The 25,406-nt window shown below is 41.6% G+C and overlaps 1 protein-coding gene across 1 annotated transcript in view; it reads right to left on the reverse strand.

Annotated features, from left to right (window-relative positions):
• The window catches only part of cdh2 (cadherin 2, type 1, N-cadherin (neuronal)), a 64,017-nt gene that overhangs the window by 24,146 nt on the left and 14,465 nt on the right, over window positions 1-25,406 (reverse strand). The window lies entirely within an intron of this gene.

Below are 25,406 nucleotides of genomic sequence, written 5' to 3' on the forward strand. Positions count from 1 at the left end.
TATACACAGCACGTATAAAAATGTTTAATTCCGCAAGATAAGTCTCATTTTATATCTAGCTAAGGCCATCGCATGCTAGCTTTGTCCCCCATGACATACAGGGATGCCTTCTGCGGATGACTACCTATCCTCAGCTCCTCGAGAGACAGAGGTAAGTGCGTGTGATGTTTATTTCATCAGCGTGTTCACACAGAAAACACACCGAAACTCACGCACGCATGCATACACTGCAGACAGGTGGCTCATGGGGGCTGGAGTCCCACCGGTGCCTCAGTGGCAGTGGTACAACACCAGTTCATGTTACAAGTGAGTGACAGTACAGCACAGACTCCATGGAGCTCCTACATGTACACACACACACCTCAACACCTAAGAGCTTCATTGTCTGATCCTTTTGTGTGAATGTGTTTCCCTGGCAGCCGCCCTCCCCCCCATGTTTGTACCACAAAAAACAACATAAAGGGAAAGATAAAATTCCTCCTGGCCACAGAGATCACAACGTTACCATATAGTGTTTGTGTGAAGGCCCTGCTGGTGCGGCAATGAATTATTAAAGGAGATGTGGAATTACTTAACAAAAGCCTTGAAGGAGGGTGCTAATCTTCCTTTGTGCTGCTACCTTAGGGACCCACGAATGTCTTCAGAGTATCATCTGCACTCGCATATCTAGTTCCTCTGGGCTTTGGGAGAGGATGCAGTAAGATCATTCAGGGTCTAAAGGAAGTCAAGGAAGTTGAAAACCTCCATGCTTAATTTAATAGCATCGCCCAAACACATGCAATCAATTCTCCTAAAGTGCACCGCATTGTACAACTAATAAATCTCTCTGTGATGACACAGGAGAATTTAACACTTTTCTTGTTTCTTGTAACGGCAGACAAGGCAGATGTTCTCAGGTAGATGCCCTTGGTCTCAGCACTGACAAAGATTAGTTTTCTTAGTGAGCCACTAAAGGCACAAAAAGCAACACAGCAGCAAGAAAGGGAAAAGCAAATCTTCCTTTAAGAAAGACAAACTATTATTGAAAAGTGAATGTGGTATTTGGATTTTCTCACTCTTTTCTTTAGCTGAAGCAAGCGTCCTATACAAACCAGCATGTTTTCGAATGTGAGAAGCTTGGAAACTGACGTGCAGTGTAGTCACAATGTATTCATCCTGATGAATGGAAATGCAATCTTGCTCTACTTTATCAAAACCCAAACAGGGAGAACAAATCTTCCGCAATGCTCATGTGCTGCATTCTATTACAACCACTGGTAAAAGGTTTAACATTGACATAACAAAAAAACTGCACTGCACACTGGACCTTTTTTTACCTTAAGAATTGCAATTCATCTAAATATTGCTTAACAGCACACAAGGTGCAAATGCATTTGCAGGAGAGCCAGCAGTTCCAATAATGAAGATAGAAGATGACAAGATCTTTCTTCTATACTGGAATACACTTGATATTGACCATCTCCTTCTTTTCTGGCTGCCTTTGTTAAATTACCCTTGACCAATTAGTTTTTTCTCTTTGAACCTGGCAGAGCTGACATCAGATAGATGACCTTCTCTCTCTGAAGGTTTTGCCTTAAAGCCAGCCGCCTGTAAACTCAAAGCCTTCAGGCAATCACCAGCCAGCCCAAGTCAGCAGATCCTCAGACAGAGGTAGAATACAGAGTAAGGGACTGTCAAAATAACTCACAATGCAGCAGAAGACAGTCCATAGATTTAAGCACTTATACTCCGAGGAGGGTAGTTCTCCACTCACACTATTCTGACTGAGGTGCACATACTGCATGATGTTATTTGGCAAAGTTAAGTAGTATTATGATCTATTTGAAAATGAATTGCAACTATTTTGATAAATGAATCATCATCCAAGCATTTGATGGTTCCAGCCTCTCAAATATGAAGATGTACTGCTTGTCTCTGGTATGTATCATAATCAATCAAATGTCTTTGCAATATTGATGGTTGGTTGGAGAAAATAAAAGGGATAGACTGATTATCAGGGCCGATAAGTGTTTTTCTTGTTTTTTTCCTCTTTGTTATCTGTGGTTTTTGCGTCCGAATGTCAATTACTCAAATTGATTTAAAGATGCCCTGCTTCAACTCTGATGCAGGATCCTCCCTCTGTCTGTAGTCACAACTGTGTAGTCTCATTCAATGTCTCATTCCACAACACAACCAGACTGGTTACATGTCACAAGTAACACCCAATACTAAGTCATCTGAATCTGCAAACTAACTAGTAATTACAGTTGTCGTATAAATGTAGAGAGTGGAAATATAAAGTAATGGAAATACTTCAAAAGTGTATTAAAGTAGAGCACTTGAGTCTACTGTGCCTATATTGTAATTTTTACTGCAAATGTATATCAGTTCCAAATATTAGTTATTTGTCTCTTTCATTGCTAATACTCGGTATCAGTAGCAGCCCTGAAAAAAAATAACGGTCAGTCCCTACAAATTGCACAATTTTAAGACATCGCTTTTGGCTCTAGGCAATTTTGAAGGTCATCTTTCCCACCAAATGCCTGCAGGTCTAAGTTTGGTGGATGATTGTTAATTATTAAAAAGGAACTTCTGCATTGTTCCAGCGGGGCTACTTTAGTCAGTTCCTCTCCCCCTCATTGTATTTAGGGGGATTCCAGTCAGCATTATGTCTATAAGCAGTAACAGGAAACCAGTAATGTAACACGGATTTGTCTGACCTAAAAAAAAGTAATTTATAGAGTACAGATGTTAAAGTGACTCAGCTAGGTTTGATCCACATTTGTTTAAGTAATGCTATGTTATTAGGTCACTACTCATCACTACTTTAATCCATCACATAATACATTTAAGCTGCAGCTCATGTGTTTTCATTTTCTTAACATTTTCTGTGTGGCACTTTAGACTATACATTTTTGTGAACATGTGTAGCTGCGCTCTTGACAGCAGCATTTCCCCCTGCGAGTTATTTTAGCCCGGGCCTCTCGTTCAGCTGAGCTTCAGCTCCTTAACGTCGACTGAAATTTGGCCATCAGGACACCTCTGAGAGGCCCTTCAACAGTCAGGCCCCCACGGCAATCACTGCACAAACTCCCAGCAGGCACGGCCATTTCCAATGATAATGAATGAGACTGTCCAGCATGTGTCTATTCATTTATCAGACACACTCTGGTGGCTTATAAAACCACAGAAATGTGGAGTGAGGCACCGCTTAAACCCTGGCTCCTGCAACTTATCTATATCTAGATGTATTGGCTCCCCAAGGTACAGGGGCTAAAGGAGATCTTGGCTGCCACGCCCTTTTCAGACATGTCGTCATGGGCACAACGATAAAGGCCTTTGGTTTGGATAGAAATGCCGATGCAGCAGAGGGGATTGGGGGTTGGGGGTTAAAAAAAAAGGAGGGGCAGAGAAAGAGAGGGAGAAACAGGCATGTCAGCAGAAAGGCCTGTCCAACTAATGCCCTGCACCGGGGCCCAAAATTACCTCCGGCTCAATGATCCTATTCACAGCTCAGATGCCCCCCCTCACTGACAAGCAACACAAAAACCCCCGCTAACCTCTCCGTAGTGCCAGAGTGCCTCTCTATTGTCTGCTCCATCACGTGATGAGTCTAACTCAGACAGACACAAATAGTTAGAGAGAGATAGGGAGAGGCAGCGAGAGATACATTTAATTTGGAACATGGAATGCAGACTCTGTGACTGCACGGAGGCAAAGAAAATGTTCCACAATCTCAGCTTTAATGCCTGCCTGCCAAATACACTGGCTGTGAGTGAGCAGGCTGCAAGTCCCTCTAATGTGCTGCAAATGTGACAAGACTCAAACCTCTCATGTGAGATCATCCCAATATACCATCACTCATTTCTGGAAAGTGAGGTCACTGACAGTTGAGAAATACTCAACATAGGTGTTTCATCAGTAGCCGTGGATAAATGCAGACCCAGGCAAATACCCTAGTGGCAACCCCCCCCCCCCCCTCCCCCCCACACACACACAGATACCCAACCCTGGCAAATGGTACAACACCCCTGACAAAATGCATTATTCACAAATGAATGTGACCAGGTTTAGTAGAGTGGCCTGCACTGGCGATGAGACAATGCAATATGAAGCAGAGGCTCCAACTGAATGTGCTGTGTGAGACGTGCATGCCAGCACCACTGTTTATAAGATCCTGTTAAGCCCCGGTGGAGCTCGCACTCTGTTACCTCAATTCAAACTGCTGTGATATGAAATTCTAATCCAGTCTAAAATTGGGGAGAACATGCCAAATTAAGGTCAGCGTACAGACTTTGTGCCCAACGACAAAAACATCCTTCACAGCATATTCTGTAATTGCCCAATTATTACACAAACTGCTAAAAGCACAATACAACTAAGATGACTGCTTGATATGCATAGTTGTGCATGCATATGGTACTTGGTCTCTCTAACTGGGCTTATTTTTGCTAATGCTACTATTATGAATGCATATTCTACAGCTTCAAGGCTAGTGAGCAAACAAACTCCATTGTCCAACTTATTAAATCCCATTTTTCACAATTAGGGCCACTTTCATGCAGTAGTATTTTTTTCAGGCAGGTGAATCTTCCATTTGCTCTCTCTCCTTAGTTGCAACCATTAAAGATGCATTTACATTTTATGGATAATTTAAAAACTACAATCAACTATGTAGGGTTGCCACGGTAATGAAATTTTCCCATCAGTTAATAAACTTGTGCCAACACTGTGGTTACATATTACAACGGACATTTTAAAAGGACGCTCACCATCTGTTGAGCTCTGCATTAAGTTACTGTTAATGCAAATCCTACATTTTCTTCTGCTGCACGAGTTGACTTTTATAATGAAGTATGCTTATCATAGGAAATGCAATACGTTCGGTACACATACTGCTATTTTTCATCAAAAATGAGAAACAGCACTGGTAGTCGGGTTGTTGTACTGAATCAAGACTAGGGTTACAACGGTTTTTCACGATGTGATAACCGTTTCAGAAAATATCATGGTATCACAGCATTACAAAATCATTATTTATTATCAGTTAAAATGACCTTAAAGCAACAAAATGTGACATCCTGGAGAAAGATAGTTGATTGTTGAGTCTCATTCCAAGATCGTCAAAATACTGACGCTTTGGGATGGCAGCTCAGGTTGGACGCCAGCCAAAGGTGTCAGGGATTGAGACTCAACAATCAACTATCTTTCTCCAGGATGTTACATTTTATTGCTGTAACAGAAGGGATTTTTGGTAGGTACAAAGGCTTTTAATTTCAAGAAATATTATGTCTTCAGGGACATGAAACTTGAGATAAACTTTAAACTTTTTTAATAACACTGACACTGTTTAATTGAATACTGTAGCAACTGTACACAGTATGACAACCATAACTTTTCATACTATGGCTGTGAAGTCAGCATATTGCTGCAACCCTAATAAAACGTCTCTAAAAATCTGATTATTTAAAGAAGCTGAGATGAAGAGATGAGACTGAGGTATGTACTGTATATTTCTGGTTTCAGAAAAGAGGGTATTCTTCAGAGAAAGTAAACTGTTTGTAGCTGAAGCTTGGATCTGGGGATGATGATACTGCCTTTTGCCAGACTAAGCCCTCGAAGGCGTTTTACTAATGCACTGCACTTCAAACGCGCAAAGCATTCCATGCATTTATAGCTGGGCCTAAAATATGTAAGGGATTTGCATGAAAAAAACATGCTGTGTTTGTACTCTGTTCAGTGTCTCTAGCAATTAAGAAAACTAAAGAGGAATTGCATCAGAGCATAAACACATTTAGCAAGCAGCTGGCTTGTTTTCCTAGTTTGATTGCAGTGACCATTCCCAAAACACTTGGTTTGTGTAGTTTGTGCATATTGTTGGAGCCATTTTTTCTGCTGCCTCAATTAGACATTTATGAAGAGGCCCTCAAAAAACGTATTGATACTACCTTCTCTTATCACACACACTCACATTTGTGTACACACTGAGAAATTTAAGTAGCATGGACGTCTGAGCGCCTACAGCAGTATGAGCTTGCTCAATCTCAAACACAGAGGTTTTTAAGCTCCCTTGATGTAACCAACTGGCCCTTAGGAGAGGGGAACTATTTTCATTCGTTTTGATGTGCTCTCCAAGGGTACAGTAGCCACATTTGACAGCCATTATGTTTTAAGGACAATTACAAGGTAAGCAGGCCCCCCACCAGGCCGAGAGTCACCTCCATTTCCCTCAGAGTGCCAAAGCTTATCCCTGTTCCTGTTGGGTACAAAGGGTCTCTGTTGTGTGTCAGCAACGATTAGCCTTAAGAAAACTACATTTACCCTCACGACTGGCTGTCCCATGCCTACACATCAACTGCACTGCTTAGTAGATTCCTGCTGAGTTCTGACTGAGCAAAAAAGGTAGCCTAACATAACCAGGCCGCTGTGATCTTCCTGAACTGACATTAATAAAGAGCCTCTTATTCCAGTGGCAAAACAGGTTTCTGTGAAAAGAAAAAAAATGCATGATGACAGTTCGGCTCTTTTGAATAAGTAATATTTGACCTTTGAAAATTAGCGATCTCAATAGGTTAGCAGTGAAGGGGAAGCGCAGGGGGGACATCACAATTATTCTCCCGGCTTTGTTGGGTAAATGAAATGATTCTGTGTTTTCCAGCACAATGACAGCCACGCATTGTGTGGATTACTGTGTCACTAGAGCCAAGAGCTGATAAGACTAAGCTACATCCTTCTGCAGTTATCAGCGCATAGCTACTGGGATTTTGTTCTGCGAGTTATTGAGACGAGCGGCTTGATACAGAGGCTTTAGTGGGGTATTAAACTGACCACATTAGCAGGATGTCAAACTTTTAACTCTTTATGATGTCACTCAGAAAAGCTCTGTGGCCCCTGCGAATGCTTACAGGTGGTGCTCATTAGGAGAAACATAACATTAATATGCTGGTAATCAATCTGAAAAAGACGAAAGCTGATTGCTTTTTAGATTGCCAGAAAACATGCTTTACAGTATGTTTCCTTCCTTTCTTTCTCCAAGTTCAAGGGACAATAATTGATACTTTTGAAGAATGAAACTTATAATTAGTGCAGACTGTGATGGGGTTAAGTGTTAGGTAAATGCGACACTATAATACCAACGTATCGCTAAATCTCCAAGCCTACAGTTTAAAACGCCCAGTTGGCAGAACCTCTCAGATGTAAATCAGACCTCTATGAAATGCTGAACTTTCTGACCATAAACAGCTATTCTTTGTTTGCATTTCTGTCCTCTCATCAAAGGTCACAGTTTTGTTTTTTTAAATTGCTCTCTATACCCTAATTCACCTTGTAACTGCTGGCATTGGTCACTTTGTTCTATCTACAAAGGCTTTAATGATTAGCGTAGAGAAGGAGAACGAAAGCAGGGAGTGGTCAAATAAAACAATCTGCGAGGGGTTGGAGGTCAGAGTCAGGCTGGGACACTGAGATGTCTTTTAGAAATCAGACTGTGAATAATAATCCATTTAAGATGTCCACATGCATCATTTTTTATTGTTCCTGTATTAGATAGGTCATTCTCTGGTGACCATACACCGCAGTAATACACATTTTAAGGGAATGCTCCGCTGCACTGTGCCATCCATCTCTGCTGCGCCACAGTGCTGCTGCATCTCAGGCATTTTTAGCTGGATGGAACGTTAACTCATCTCTGAGGGTGAGAAATAACCATAAATATTTAACATAGGATATTGATCGCTTTCATTTATTATACATCTACTGTGATGAAAACAAAGACACTACTTAAAAGAAAAACTCAAAGCATGCATGGCCTGATTCACTCAGAAACATTAATTCATTTATTCATTAAGTAAGAAAACCGCGTCCATTTCATCACTTTTATGCTTTGTTATGCAGTGAGTAATGAGGAGGTAAGTTGGAGGACAACTAGATTTAAGTGTTGAACAGCAGACACAGCCAATATAATCCAACTTTATATTTATGAATGAGGTTGTAGTTTGCAGTAGAATTAAATTGGGAGTGTATTATATTGAGAAATGTTTCTAATGTTTTGTCCAACCCATTTACAAGCCTGAGGTATGGCTGAGCATTATATAGATATTTCATTGTTAACGTGATATGAGAGAATATCGTCTTGGATTTTGGATATCTTTGTATTGTAATATGGCATAATTGCTGTCTTTTCCTGGTTTTAAAGGCTGCAGTACAGTCAAGTGATGTTATTTTCTAAACTTATCAGACTGCTCTACTTGTTCTAATACTTGCCTCTACCCACTTTGAGATTTTAAACATTGTAGGGTATTTCATGTATTGTGAAGCTGAAAAAGATTGCAGTATTATTTTAAGGCTATACTACCCATCCTGAGCATGAGGGAGCAAGAATATTAGAAACACTTTTGAACATAATGTACTAACTGCAAACTTAAATAATAAACATATAGTGGAATTAAGCCATTTATAGAAAGTGTAAACAAAAACTGAACATTATAATGCTCTTCAATGTAGAGTTTGTGGCAGATAAAGTTGTACCTAATAAACTAGCTAGGGAGTGTATTCACACTGTAGATATACAAATATAGTGAATAATTGCTTAAATTAAATGAAATACCTGATTTTGTACATGTATTTTTTTCTTAAATATACTTGGGCGATTTATGGTCATAAGAAGTCCGAAAGAAAAGACAAGTATAAAAGCACCCAGCCAGTGGCCACATCAGCTGTTCACCATGAAGCACCCCATGCCTCCGGCTCCAAGCTGAGCTGATATTTTCTGAAAAGGCTGATCACGAGGGCCAGGCACTAAAACTGCCTCAGTGCAACCTGTAATGTGACATTATTAGGTCCTTTTGATCTCAGAGGCCCAGAATCAAAGCTATTTAGTTCTCCCTCTTGATCATTTCTGTCAAAATACCATCATGAAATTCAAAGAGACAAAGAATGAGGCAGTGACCAGTGATGAGGTAACATCTGCTGGCATGCTCACTGGTTCTTGTAGGACTTTTTAATCACGGCAGCACAGAGGGTTCTGTCTCTGATTTGTTGCTGAGAGGAGAAACACAGAAGTATATCTCTCTGCACAGAACAGTAGCAGTCGTTGTTCCACTGGGACAATCATTATCCAGAGTTTCAGCTGGAAAACAGGATAGGTGACTTATGCAATAATGTCAATGTCTCGTTCTGCTTTCACTAAGTAGGGAACTAAAAGTGTTAAATCATGCATAGTTAGGGTGTAGGTTCCAGCTTCACCGTCTCTAGCTGTAGAAAATAGTTTATATGGCTCAGCGTTGGTACAGTATGCCTACCACCTTAACTAAGTCAGGAGGGGCATGTTTATGGAAATTATATCAACAATCACTTCAAGGTAGTGCAACAAGATACCCGCTTATTACAGGGAGTAGAGCTGTTATCACTGTAGAAAACACACTATTGGTGTGTCTGTGGTTGAAGATGGCTGGTGCCAGACAGAAATGCACTAGTTTGTGTGCAAACATCGCATGCTTGAGTAAAGGGTGGACAGTTCGTGCATCAATCAAATCTTGACAACTCACTTGTCGTCGTTGCAGTGAACTAGTAAAAAACGGAGGCTGTTTATTTCGCCACATCTTGTGATGTTATGCCATTTGATGGACAGCTGGGGACTGAAAAACACTACAGTAGGCTTTTCAGTTTCAACACAAATAGTTCTTCGTGAAGCATAAAAACTACCAGCCTTTATAAGCCATCTTTCAAGCCAACAACATTTAAATATGTGATACTAGAATATCAGGTGTATATGAGGAGTATCACTTTGAGTATCAGTAATCGAGAGTTACTTTTGATATTTACCTTTGAAAAATAAATTAAATTAAAATTATAATCATAAGAACATGTCTTTCTACAAATAGCCGACTCCTCATTGGATATGTTCTGAGAGACCCACAGGACCAACAAACCAAACAGTTCATTAAAACTTTGATTCTTACTGGACAAAGCTTGCACAAATTAATGTTCAGAAGAAGAAGCCATTTCCCAGGAGATCAACTGCAGAGGAAGCCATTTGTACGTTATCAAATTTGATAAAATTAACACAGTTGTATATTAGGTAGGGCTGCCACGATTAGTCGACTAGTCACGATTACGTCGACTATTAAAATCGTCGACAACTAATTTAATAGTCGACGCGTCGTTTTTTTTTTTTTAAACTTTGTTTTCTCTCTCTGCTGCGGCACCTTCCACTGCCGCGTCTGCCTTTCTGTCCTTGACACACATGCGCAGTAGTGGTAATCTGGGTCAGCCGTGGTGTCACCTGAAGTTATACCAGACGGGCTCTCTGGTATCAGGGCTACCCGGCGGCAACGGAGCTCAAAAGTGTGGGAGCATTTTAAGAAAACTAAAGAGAAAAGTGTGCGATGCAATATCTGCAAGACAGAACTCGCCTTTCACGGCAGCACAAGTGTGATGCACGAGCTCCTGAAAAGGAAGCACGTTGTTGCTGACAACGACGATGAAGAGGGACCGTCGTCTCGTTAAGCTAACTGGCTAGTTAGCTGCTAACATTAGCGTAAACAGAGAGCTAACTTACTACTTACTCATATTGATAGCTGTAAACGTTAACATAAGCGATGACGATTTGATTCATTAGCCTTAGGAACAAGAGCCTTGTGCAGTTTGGGATTATATAGAGTCAGAGTGTAGTAAAGTTGAATACAGTTCGTTGTGAGCACTGAGCACAAAATGCACTTTTGTTATATTCAGGGACGCAAACAGCGCGCCTAAAAGCGCAACTCGCTTTTTTCGTGGCCAATTAGGTGACTTGTGTGAATCGTTCAGATCCGATGAGTTTTTGTTTTTGGGGAGGGGGTGCGCGTCTCAGCTCGGGTCAGTTAAATTAACAGGCTGACAGTGACAATCACGTGAAACTGAGGCGAACTCATTCATGGTTGCCTCTGATTATACTGATAACAGTCTACCTATTAGTTTCCAATGTAGACGCGCAACATGCGCGCTCACAACCCAAAGCGGCGCGTAGCCGCGTGCATTCGGTGCGACGGCGACGCCGTTTTTTCCCCCGTGCATGTCCGTGGAGCTGTGCGCCGCGGACATGCACGGTTCCCTACGTTGCTGTGTCAGGCAGGTGTTTCCCACGGAGCTCTGCCCCGTTTCAAAGATGAAGGAAGCCCTCAGTGGAGAGACGTTGTCTCCGCGATGTAGATATGTTTTATAGAAGAGAAACACACATTTCAGGACCGCTGACTTGTATCATCAAAACAGACACATGTAAACACAGAGAGCTGAAAATCACTGGACATGTCTGTTGGGATTATACAAATCAACAGTGTAAAGTGGAGCTGTCAAGATGTATGCAGTAGTTAATTATTGCATATCCTACTGTACCTATCACTCCTATTGTTTCTGATGTACAGGTGCATGAGAATGTCATGGGAGAGTTAATTAAGGCCTATGTCACTAGTAGTTAGCATATACCTTAAACACTTCAAGCTGAAAGCTAATGATTGTTATATAAGAGCAGCTGCATGCTGGTGCGATAAACTGTATGTTATACATTCAATTTACGTATGATCCGATTAGTCGACTAATCGAAAAAATAGTCGGTGATTAGTCGACTATCAAAATAATCGTTTGTGGCAGCCCTAATATTAGGACGTGATTACATTCCACGAATTGCCTAACCTTCTGTGTCATTACGCGACATGGAGTTAATTTAATGCTGAAAAGAGGCAGGTCCAGCCACCGTAAATAATGACCTTCATGCGTGACAGGAGCAGGCGCCCTCTCTTCATACATGACACGCCCCATGCATAGCTATACAGCAGCATGGTGATCTTCAGGTTTCGAAAGACTTCAGGGGTTTTCCGTCTAGTAATAAATGTAATCATCTGATCGTTTCACTGTATTCAAGCACATTTAAACTTTCATTACACGGTGGTGAATATGCCACAGGAATGACCAACCAGAATAAAGACAATGGCAAGGGCATCACGTGATATTCAAGGCAATGTAACATGAATAATAGTCCAATTTACATGCACTACTTCCCGCTATCTGCTGAAAGAGTCATATTCATACATTCACAAATGACTAGAAGTCAAAGTTGCCTAAACAATTGATGTAAAAAATAAAAAAACTATATTGGATGTCATATATTACAAGTATGTAGAGAAAGTAAAGTACAAGGTGAAATAGCAGGGCAGTTTTTTTCTATGTTGAAAGGCTCTACATATAACACCAACAAAAGCAGTTTTCAGCGTTTCAAGTTTTATCTGGATGTCTTTAATCTGTCCTGACCTGATGTTCTCTTTTAAAAGCTTTTCTACCCTTGTAACCTTTGAGGCTCTTCACTATTTCAAGTTTGATGATTTCAAAAAAATGTATAAAAACCTCCCACTATGTTTAACTTGAGGCGAGTAAGAATCTGCCAGAATAAACTCAAACACTCAAGTAGATGGACTGTGACTGGATAGAGTTGATATGTCTTTATGCAAATTAAATTTGAACCATTTTCTTTGCAATAATGACTCAATACTAATTAACAAGAAAGTGATAGCTCATGAAAAAGGCATGGTTTGTGCATCCTCTCTACCTACATAGGGAATAAAACTTGCGCCTGCTTTGCATAGCTCTGTTGTCAATCAAACCTATGCAAATGACTGGCTCAGGTAAAGACTGATGCGGTCCACTGCATCCAATTACAAACCTAACCACACACACAAACATGCCGTTTCTGTTCACTTTTTTCCCTCTTTCTTTTTAACGTGCACACGTAGACGGTGACTCGCCCACACACACATATACGGTTTTCCTTTATCCTTCTGAGTGCTCAAAACAGAACAGCAAAGCAATTTGAACCAGATTCAGAAAGTGAGGGATTTTATACAAAGACGAGTGTCTGTAAAAAAAGAAAAGACATGGAAGGATGTGATGCACTCACCTACAGCATAAGATGTAAAATAAAAGCTGAATAGAAATGCATGGGGATCTGGGACCAGTTCTTGGGGCCATTATGTCATGTGTTGCACAGTCACAAGTTCACGCTGAGTTTTTGAGAACAAAGCTAATGGAATTCCTGCTTCTCCGCTTTTTTCCTTTGGAGAAGTCGGGGCACGGGGAGAAACAAGAAGAAGGCATGTGAATCCTCTTTGGCTGGGAAACAAAGCGGCAGACAAAGGAAGATGAGGCTGACAGCCTCTGGAGAAGACTATTATACTGTAGGATAGGGGCTGCTTCTGCGTCTCTCTCCAGCTAAAGAAAAATGATTTACCGAGTAATTTGCACACACACAAAAATTATACTGTATATTCTTCCTTACTATTAACACCAACCTCTAAATTGTGCAAATGTACATGCATGTGGTAATCAGTTTCCCTATAGGGATGGAGTGTATTTTTTATGTCAAAACAAAGATATTAAAGAAAGAGAAAGAGGACGAGGAAAAAAACATTATTTTGTCGAAGTGGCCATATGTACATTTAAATGCTTCTTTTTCGAGCTAAACAAAGCAAATGAGTCATCGTGGTGGGCAGACCATTACAGCTACAGCTACCAACCATTATCCTCATTTTACTCACTTGCCCTGTGCCACACATCACGAGACACTTGAAAAATCTGCCTCTCTCTAAATCCCTTCCTAAGAGCAAAACAAACCAACATATGGAAAAACCCAAGGCTGTAGAGTCACTGGGTTTAGAAAACCTGCCTCCTATGAAAGGCTGGGGAGGGGAGAAAATGTAAAAAAAAAAAAATCCATCCTCAAAACAATGACAGCAAGGAAAAAGCTTCTTCTTCAAAGAGAGGGATTAGGGCAGCTGCCAATACACAGGGTGTGTGCATTTGCCATTGCACGTTTGAATCAATACGTGTCAAATTCCGCTTGAAACACAATTAGCCCCTGCTTAAAGAAAAAGACGAAAAATACACAGAGAGAAGATTAAAGACAAGCCCAATGTTGCTCTCAAAAGCTTTCGCATTCAACACATACACAGCCTTTCAGACGCATGACAGCTTGTTATGTGCTGCTCCAGTCGGAGAAAGCAAACAGAGAGGGAAGCATGCATTTGTATGAATTTACAAGTGCTGTCTTAATGTGTCAACCGAGCTTATCCCTTTGTACTGTGTTGGTTCCTCGAGATATCAAGCTACAACTGAGATGCTAAGCGCAGCTCGCTAACAACCCGCTTTCACGGGCTTGACCCTCCCCCACACATATTTTGTGATCAAAAGGGGGGAGGGCAGGTTATGCTAAAGATTGATGGTAGTTTAACATCCATCTGTGCACAGTAAATAATGTTTATCTCAAAGCTGAATGCATCAAATTCTCAAATTGATGGGACAAACTTGTATACTTAAAGCAGACAAAAAAAATCAATTTAAAAGCATTTTTCGATTGCGAGCAGTTAGTAGACTTTGAAAACTTGAGTTGTTTGTCTGAGTTGGATATAAAGTTGGTATGTTGTGTAATACAGACAGCTTCAGCTGTTATTGATCCCTGCTTTTTGTTTTTTTTTCATTTCGCAGAAGTTAAAGCTCAATGCAGCATCAATTTGTACGAGAGAGACATTTTTGTATTAGCTGCTCACTTTCATATGCATGATTTTTTTTTTTTTCTGAGCAGAAGCAATTTAACACAGTCCAACCCAACAAATTGACATACTGCATTGGAGTCTCACCATCACATAATGCAGTCTGAGCAGCATTAAAACCACATAAACTATTTGTTTAAGTTGTCCATTTAAAAATGCCTATAGACTGAAAAAATATGTGTACAATTCAGTCGTCTGCAAAGCTGAAATATGGATTTTAAAAGATCATAAAGATAAAGAATGAACCTGGTTTTCCTTGTGTGAGCAAAATCTGTGTTAGACATTACAAATAGCAACGGATATAACGGTCCCTGAAGTGTAACAGTTGCAAATGCAACATCAGGTGTGAGCAATTAGTCTTGGCATCGGTCCAGCACAAGGAAGTGTCTCGTCTCACATGCGTTATCTGTGCTAAGGGACCAGTAGAGCATTACCATGTGGGGAGCATGGCTGTGTGACTGGACTGTGTGAGAGGAGAGCCCTCTTACTCCCATGTAATCAGCTGAACTGAGTGGGTTCAGAGAAGGATCTGTGCAGCTGTGCTTTATTACAGACACAATGAGTCCCAGATTAGGGGAACTGGAAGGAGGGAGGGAATAGAGGATCATGAGGGAGGCGGAGGAGGCAGGAGGGGGGTGAAAATGACTCCAAACACATCTGTCCTCAGTTTGTCTGCAGCTATAACACCAAACCACAAGCATGGCCATGTACAAATCTGTCTCCGCTTGGAAAGGCCGCCTGCGGAAATGTTTCAGACCTTGGGGTTTTTAACGCGAGGACTCGTGGGAATAGTCTGTCGCCTGGCGGCGATAGCAATGTTCGTCAGGGTCACACGAACATCGACGGTGGTGGCATGAACAAGCAGGTGGCACAAACATGTGAATCAATGTGGACAGCTTCTGGTGCTGTCGGGTAGTCTCAAGGAAACAATCAGTGTTACGGTGAATGACATGTGCTGTTTTCCTGCTGTTTTCCTTTTGTGTCTTTGCTTTAAAATGTCAAAATAAGAGCCTGATCTGTCTTAAAGCTGTGTAATTGTTGTCCAATTATACAGTGCTTTCAGGGCAGGCCTAGCAGTCAGTTTACAGAAACGCAAGCGATCATAGAGCCTCCACCTGAGTCACCCTAACCGACCCAGAAAGAGACACACAGATGAGAGGGAGAGAAGTGAGATGCTATGTTTGGTCGGGGCTGCCCTATCATTCTGCCTCAGTGGAACCTCTCAGGCAAACAAAAAATGCAGGTTCACAGCGTGTTATGCCAACAGAGGCAATATTCACCAGGAAGACATCCCACCACCATTAGGGCTTACTGGAAAGCCTCTCTAACCCCCTTAGAACAGCTTACGCATAAGGAGTGATTAAACATCAAACCACACTGTTGCACCCTAATCCACCACCCAGTTCCTGACGTGCCTCCCTGTTTGTCTTGCTGTCTTCTTTCACATATACATAGGCAGACTCGAGCTGATATCCTCACACTATTTAGAAATAATCCCAAAATAAGATTTTGTGTTTGAAAAGTGGCAGTCGCACTTGGATTTTCCTTTGTTACAGTTTACTTACTAACAGCTAACTTAATGATGAAATCAATATCTGGATTGGATGAAAAGCTGGGGGGGATTTTTAAGTTGGCAACAGGCACATGACACAGGCAGGGTGCAGCGCTGCTTCTTTGTTGGTCAGGCTGGAGTGTTAAATTGTTTCAGGTGGGCTACTATTTTCTTTAAAACTCCTCTGCTCGGCCTGTGGGTATAAGAATAGCAATTCCCTAGACTGGAATTGATCCTATTTTTTAAAGCGCATGAACAGACCAACAGGAATGATGGGGGCTGCATCACTTGGTCTGTGGCTGGTTTTATTACTTACATGGCTTCTCATCTAAGGCTGTTCTCTACACTTATCCACATGCCTCTGAATTACTGGAGTGGGCACAAGAATATGTTTTTTTTTTACTAGTTTAATCTCATTACTTTCATTGGCTGATAAAACCCTGTGCAAAAAGTGAGCTTATTATTTATTGCTTTCAACAAAGTCTATCTGCACCAGGTGTGTGAGCATGCTCAGATGGATGCAGAGATTCAAACAAGCAGTCCGGGGGTGATAATAATAATAACGACCTTTTATTTTTTGTTCATATCTTCTGTGGTCTGGTATGGCACAGCTGCTTAATAACCAATATGATGTCCTCTGCTACTCTATTTCCTCTAGGACCACACCGGACAGATCCAGCAATATAAATGGATACTCAAGATGTACGGCCTAATAACTCACATTATATGAATTCAATAACACATGTCTATAGCCCTGCATGGTTGTTGATGGGAGCAGTAAAACAAACTTTAATATCCCAGTGTGTTAGAAGTGTTAATGATCAGCACTGAGAGGTGTTTAGGTTGTAACTCACTGTCCACGGCCACCTCCCTGCCAATGGAGACAGTAATTCTCATGCTAACACTACATGTGAACACTGACCCATAAACAACATCCAATTTTTTACAAGCTTACCAGCTCTCTGACGTCAGTGTTGAACTTGCAGATTCCTCAAACTCGCCACACTGTCTGATTCATCGCCCCAATTGTTTTCACATGTAAGTGTGACGCTGACCACATTTCAAGGTCATTCGTCAACATGTGATTTGGCAGTCTGAGGGTAAATAATTAGTTTGCAGAGGTAGGGCTTTGGCAAGGCTGACGAGTGCAGCAAAATATGGCAAACATGGCATGCTATGAGATCACAGACTGCTGGCCAGCTGTGTCTGTTGATGCTGTAGAAACTCTTTCAAGCCCCTTCAACATATGGTTTGAATCAAGTACATCAGAGTCATACTGAGTTTTAAAAACAAGCTAAGGTTCCATGTTTTTGCCAATGCTGGATTAATTAAAACACTGAGAAACGCATCATAAAATTTATCTTGACATGTAGAAATGCTGACACTGTACTTAAGCGGCCACATATTTCAAAAGCACAATTCAAGAAGAGGGAAAAAAAAATACTTGGCTAACTGTTTCAATGAAATCCCGCAACTGTTTTAAATTAAAATCTAAACAGCGTTTTAAAGTGAGGTTCACTGTAACTACACGGTCCCATGCATTTAAAATCAAGGACTTGACTGTATAATGTGTTGCTGACGTACCTTGGCAAATTCTTACACCTCTAAAAATACTGTTTAGGTGGGAAATATTCAAGATATCCAAGTACTTTAAATTAAATACAGCTACTGCAGCCCATTTTCATCTCTCTCCACCAGAACTCCCCTCCGCCTCTTGCACATGTTCAGACGTAGACATACATTAACCACCAGCTACTGAAGAACTGAACTGCATCTTTAGTTTATTGAGTTTGTAGGCCATCCTTTCTTCAACTGCATTATCCTGTTACCAAGGAAATCACTACACTACGCAGAATCAACATAAAAGCAGAGAAGAGGTGTGGGGGAAAGAGACAAAGACAATAGTGAAGACTGAGAGCCATTAAGTCCAGCTGTGCAACTTTTGTTAGTAAAGTGTCAAACAGGGTGCTGTTATATTCATTAACCCTGCAGGGGAAGGCTGTTTTCCTGTCTCCGGTAGGAGCAAACACAGCAAAATGGTGTTTAATTGTTAACTTGTTTTCTTAGGTGCATGTTAAAAAGTTGCTGATTGGAGACCGGAGTCTGTTTGACCAAAAAATAAAGTGAATACTGAACACAGGCTCAGCCCACATTTAATCCAAATCAGTGATGTGTGGTACTTTAGCAGTACTGGGGTTGGCTATGACCTCAGAACTCTTCTAAACCATGTACAACACCTGTCCGCTTATGTGTTATACCTATTCACATCAGTTAAAATGGTCGAGGTTTGCAATTAATCTGTTGTGACTTGGGATGTGTGATATAGATTTTACCAATAATTACCTGCTTCTCAAGTCCGATACCAATAACATAACCTACCTTCTCTATTTTGAGAAGTTAATAACCTCTATTTTGCACCCCAGGGGTAAGACAGGCTAACATGGATTGTACAAAGATGGATGAGCTCTAACAAGATTAGTTATTTGTTTGATTAGTTTGGTCAGCAGAATTGCACAAAAACTGCCAAACAGCAAGGCAAACAAGTGACGGATGCAGGGATTTTTTTCTCACTTTCTTTAACATTGTGAGATAGGGCATCTTTCAAAATTTCTTCTTAAGATAAAATGCATGGATCTTGCTGAAACTATTTATGTGGCTGGTATGTATGAGTGAGTATAATTTTATGCAGATCCTAGATTTGGCTAAATAAAATATGGTAAAGCTGAGTGATACCTGAGGCCTTGGCGGAGACCAGGGTATACATTTCTCATTGTCAGGCTGATGATGTATCAGTCCGATATATATCGTGCATCTGTAGCTCAGTTTAACATTTAGAAGAACTAAAAAATAGAAGCCATCGCCACTATAAGCATATAATGCAAAACGTCTGTAGTAAGTAGAGGCTTAATATATTAAGCATGTTGCAACAGTATAGTTGCATGATGATGAACCAGTATAGCACCCCTTTAACCCAAAGCAGGCCAAACCCAGCATGTGAACCCAGGTCAGAAAACTCACATTGACCCCATTCACACTGATGACAATGTACAATGACTGATGTATTTTTCTGGATTGCTTCGCTGGTGTGAAATTTTAAATTTCTATGACCAGAAATAGGCAGTTGATATACTCGGATACAGTCTGGGAAAGGGCGTTGTCCATGAACCTCAGCGTGTTGCTCCATCTTGTGTTACACATCACCCCCCGTCCTTTGTGCAGAGGGACAATAACAGCGTTTGGGAGGGGGGGCTGGCAGGGCTGATGGGGGGATCTGGTTGCCTTCCCAACCACTGCCATAACAACATATGGAGGAAGCTCAGTTACATGACAACAGGTCCATCTTCCTATAATTCTCTCTATGCTGTTTAGACGCCTCAGGCCACTGACTGTTAAGCAGTAAACACAAACACACATACAGCAGAGAGAAGGCGGTAGCATAGGAGAGACACAACAGAAATTGCGCATGTTTACAAAGACATGTTATCCACTTTAAGACAAGTGTCACATTGGCTTCAATCAAACTCACAGAAATGAACACACACACACAAAAGAAACTGTGTGTGTGTGCAGGAAAACAATTGTATCATCCCTCACTTTTGTACACTCATTTACATATTGTGGGCGTAAGGGGGTCAAAGATCATCCCCATCACAAATCCCTTTGAGTGTGGACTCACAATGGGCAGGAGCTGAATGCTTTTAGCCTAGCGGCAAAGGGGAGAGCAGCTCCTCCCTTGGTGCTTCGTTCCTCCATCCCTATACCCGAACCTCTGCTACACCCCCTTGTTCACCAAGTTTATCGTTTGAAAAGAATCTGCACTGTAACCTGAAGCAGTCTGCGTATCAGTTTTCAAACGAGAGTAAGACGAGCTGTGAAAAAGAGGAGAGGAAACAGAATAAGGCAAAAAAAAACATTATTAACAAAGAGGAAAGGGGTGGGGCAAAAGCTGAACTCGACTGTGTTATTGTGTCCCGGTCCATGGCAGAAACTGTGGGGCTTCTTTCAGTTGTCACACTAAAAGACCCATCCGTCAGAGACAGAGCTCAGTGTAGTCAAAAGTGTGGCAAAAGAAGGGGACACTTTCCACTGTGCTGGCCAACACTCTTAAACCCAGCTAGTGTAAATAAGATTTCCATTGGCGCTCGTTATGACCAGCATACAAACAAGGCCATAACATTCCAGAGGAAAGACAACAATGAAATTGAAGACATGGTGGTGGGAGGATTTTTGCACACTCACCACACGTAGCTAAGCAGAGAGTTTACTACTTTTTACCCTGAACAACATCCAGTGTGTACATCATCTAAAAATATGTAGTTCACGTAAAGTTCATGCATCATTAATAGGAGATCATGGCATTATGAGGGCATTAAATCAGATCCCTTTCTTAAAAAACTACAGTTGTTGTTTTCCGGTCGGAACTTGGGCCTCAAAGAAGGCTACTGTGCCGGAAGCCTTAATGATTAAATATGCAGGCTTCTGTCAAAATAACAACAGATATCTTAAAGAGTCTGCAGCTGGGATGCTAGCAGATATTGTGTTGCATTCTGAGCTGGGAGGCTCGCGTAGGACGAGGATAACATGACAGCTGTAGCGACCCGGGGTACCAGGAAGACCTGGAAGCACAAACATTTGCCTTTCTGCCTCACTGGAATCCACATTAGGAGGTCATCGGCATTACAGCAACCCCCCCAGACGTGACCCGGTGGCAGCTGTGCATGGGAGTTTACAGCCCAAACACAAACAAGAGATAGGATGTTCAAGAGGGAAGGGTGCTGCCATGCATGTACAGTATGACACTGGCGTATATCCCTGACAGTGTGCCTGGAGTCAATTAAATTACCATTTTATGACAGCGACTGCACATTAATGTATTACAATGCAAGACGTAGGACTGGGCAATAAATCTCCAGTCAATTATATTGTTAGTGTGATCAGAGAGACTATATACAGTCATATATTGTTATCTGTGATGTGGCATAAGCATTACAGTTAAGTGATGTAATTTTCTAAACTTACCAGACTGTTCCAGAGTCCGACATCAACTTGATTATGGGGGCCGATGATGATATTATTAAGTAAAACATTTTGATTATTGTTATCATGATATGAGACTATATCTTCTTGGGTTTTTGATATCGTTATATTGTGATAAACTGATGTAATTTTCGGAACTTCCCAGACTGTTCGACTTGCTCTGATACTTGCCTTTACTCACTTGGTCATTATATCAACATTCCTGATGACTGTTTATCATTGTTTACCAGAGGAAAGTACCAGTGGTAAAATATCGAGATATACTGAGTATTGCCACAGTATCGATAAGGTTATTTGGTCCAAAATATTGTGGAATTTGATTAGGCAGTGCTTTTGAGGAGATTTCAAAATTTCGACATATATTGTGAGTCACAATAGAGCCTGAAAATATCCCAATATTATTTTGGGGCCATATCACCCAGCCCCAACATGAGGGGATACAGATGAGTAATGAGGCGAGTGGTAACATGAGAAGCACCATTTGCATCATAAATCAATCAGAATGACATCACCAGGGTCATGTGATCTTAAACCAAACACTGAAATGTTTGATGTTGTCCTTGCATATGTCCCACTCAATCATGCTAAGGTCTTCTTCTCAAGTAGACCAGTGGGAGCCGAGCTTCTAAGATCAATGTAACATATGGAACAAACCAAACTGAGAGGGAGTGGCGCCCAAGGGTTAGATTTTAACACGGATAGACAGCTGGTGCCGTGAGCAATGACAGCATAGAATTCATATGGAATTCAATTCCCTTTTTTTAACGGCTCTGGAATTGTGGGCAAATTGTGGCGCTTCTCTGGTAAGAACATTAAAGGGGTTTTTTATAGGTCTGCTAGAAGAGAGCAGGTCATTTTAATGAGTGGCAATGTCCAGCCCGTGCTCCTCCTCACTTTAACTGCCTCAAAGCCCACGTTGGACCCCTCAGCCACATCAGGGACATCTGGCCCCGACATCTACAAACATGGCCCTTAATGGGCAATTACAAAGTCCAGGGGCCTGGGAATATGCTGCGATTTATAGTTCCAATGTATCCAAACCCAGAATCTTCTGTCTATCATGGCCACATTAGGTTATATGAGACAGGAGGCCCATCAGACCTAATAAGCCTTATCCTTTCCAGAGGATGGCCATTAAACTCCCCCCCTACCATGCCAACCCAGCCATCAGCTCCCAGTCTAGTAAATTAAACAAATGAATGGCGTCCTCAGTATCACAATTAAAGCATAGAATAACATCAAACTATGAAGCTCATTAAAGCTCGACTCCATCTACACTCGAAGCCTAGCCCGGGAAAACTCAATTATAAATCATTTATAAGGCAGACATCCACTGTGTGTATTTTGTTTCACCCTTTCAATGTCAGGCTCATATTCAGTCCGACTATATGCCGGCAACTGAAGAAAGCTTGAGGGGGAGGCAGGTTTCACAGAGCCATTTTAGTTGCCCCTGACAACCCGTGGCTTTTGCCAAGTTGAGCCCTCTTCATTTAAGTTCCCCTCGTCTTCATTTCGCTGTTCCTCCCTCTTTTTTCATTTGGGGTCTCCTGCTTTTATTAAGCCCCCTCCCCCTTTCGTTACAAACACACCCGCGTTATCCATGTCAAATCCATTGGAGACAGCCCGGGGAAGTCAATATGGAGCCAATAGATTCTCTGCTTTCACTGTGGAACTCCTGAGGCAGGCAAGGCAAACACAGCTGAAACTATCACGGACAGCTCAAAACAACTGTAACCGTTTTTTGTTTTTTTCTTAATCTAAAGCCAGAATATATTTTTATGGAAAAACAATTCAACTGCTATTTCTTTACACATTCAGTCAAGATTTATCCAGGTATGAGAGTGATGTTCCACTAAGCTGTTTTTCTTCCTCGCAATGTAAAAGTAAACGAAAAAATTAAAAAGCCCCCATGCTGAAATGAAAAGCTGGACATGTGAGAGAAAAGAATGAAACTCTTTTCAGAGTGTTGGTAAGCTCACAGCCACAGAAAAGAGGATTTTTGTACAAACACATTAATCTGTGTACTTTATTGAAGTGCTTGAGCAGAAAAAGAGAAAATTCAAATGTGAGGCAGACAAAGAACAGAACAATCGGTTGTGAAACACTTTATTCCTCCCGTTGGATGCAAAAATACCGTGCAGAAATTATTCTTAGCAGTGTGTGAAATATCAGCGCAGGAGAGAGCAAAAAAGTACTGTACAAATACACACAGTATCATGCCTTGTTGTCTTTCTGCTGTCTTTTTTGGCAATTAACACCTGCCAACAGCCTTTCACCTCCTGTCCTGAGCCGCAGGTGTGAGGAGACCAATGTGTGACCTGATGAAAGACACACTGCCAGTTTGGTGCCAAACAGTCATTTCCCCTCACTGATAGGCCATTCTTTATTTAGCGTAGCCTAAGGAGGTATGCTTAGCCGTTGCGCAGACCAACACACACCGGCACCGATGCTAAAAATAAACTCTTACCACCAGCACAGTCTACTGGTCACACATTAACCACAGAAATCTAGCTACTCCCTGCCTGATATGATAACGAGTCTTGAAATTAAACACATCAGACAGAAAACAGGAGAGGGAAATGACGGAACGTGGCATTAAAGTATGAATCACCACCTGTACAGCAACATTTCTCCCACTCTTCCTTCTGCTCACCCAATGGACAGAACTCTAGAAGTGACAGTGAATACTAACAACGCAAGTTAGTGTCTCCTGGGCTTCTGTACAGCAAGCGCGACGCAGAATCATAAATGAGCGACTTTGACAGAAAACACATCGGCTTATAGAAAAAAAAAGAGGTGAAGGATGAGCAGCAGAGGAGGCAATGAATTTAGAGGTTGGGGGATTTTCAATATGACAGGGGGTAGTTATTTGCTGGCAGCAGCAAGCCCTTTACCAACAAAGGGCCTTTCATATTTCCTGTGAACAGAGACAGAGACTCCCATTAATCCCGGAGGGAGGGCTCATCTCAGGCTTCTCCTCCGCACATAAATTACTCTTCTTATGCCCTTCCTCCCATTACTGCTCAGTGTTTACAGCATAAAGAGTAAAGAAAGAAAGTGGAGGAGCCAGCCACACATCTTTAATGTGTTAGGCCACTCTTAAAAACAGTTATGTCGACGCTAACTCATAACACATGTGCCAACATTTGCTTTGCTCCAAGCCACAGTCAGGAAGCTGTGGCAACCCCACTCTCTGTGTCCCTCCTCTCATTCTGTCTCTCTATGTCTCATTTCTGTCCGTCTTTCTCATATGGGAGGAGTGAAAAAGCTCTGCCCAGCTGTCGCATTTTTGAGCAGATGAAACCCGCTCTGACGGGCAGAGAACATGCCAATCCCCACTTATCCCACACAGAATGGAGTTTAACAGTGGTGCACAGCTGCCTGTGTGCACATGCTTAGACCCCTCGGTGGTCTGGTGGAAGGCATGATAAGCGGCTAAGGAACCATCGTCGCCCCGTGCGGCATGCTGAGAATGGATTTAAGGGAAGTGGAGGACAGAGAAAGACATGGAAATGTAGAGAGACTGTAAGAGAGAGGGGGGGTGAAGAGGAAAAAAACGTATCCAGTATCTGGGCCGCCTTATTTCAAACAGACACAAATCAATGGTAGTGCAATTGCATTTTCCAAGCGCACTGTAGACGGACCAATAAAAGAAGGCCGAGGATCAGAGGATAGTTTGAGGAGAGGCTAGACACTGCATTGGCTCATTCATACAACACTGTTCCAGCTGTGAGCAGGGTCCAACACCTACTGCTGCATTCACGCAAACCATTTAATGCCTGCAACAGCCCTGTTCATAAGTTGCTCAGCATGAGACCTGTTAGTTTGACTACTATTAAAAGCAACAACGGCAACACTGTTTTCCTGTGAGACTGTACTGATTATACTTGTTCGTGGCGGAAAATGTGGATGAATCATCACATGATGATCTGTCGAACGCATTACTCAGGATATTAGTTTACATAGTTGTGCTTTAGTTCCGAGCCCATGGATTAAACACTATGAATAATTGGTAATGTTCAAGTCTGAAGTCATAAAAATGTGGCACCATCGGTATGCTTGGATGTATTATATCCAGTGCACAATGTCTCAAACACAAAAGTGGATTTCATCGTACTTCATCTTGTACCATCAAATATCTATTACTGAAAAGACACAGATCACTTCCAAACATCAACATGTAGGCTCCTGTGGGTCATAAATCTTTTCTCTTTAGATTGTTTTTATGTCTGAGAAAAAACACCAACAAGCACAGCTTCAATTTA

Source organism: Pagrus pagrus (genome assembly GCF_965226575.1).
Source record: "Pagrus pagrus genome assembly, chromosome: 12".
NCBI classification, from domain to species: Eukaryota; Metazoa; Chordata; class Actinopteri; order Spariformes; family Sparidae; genus Pagrus; species Pagrus pagrus.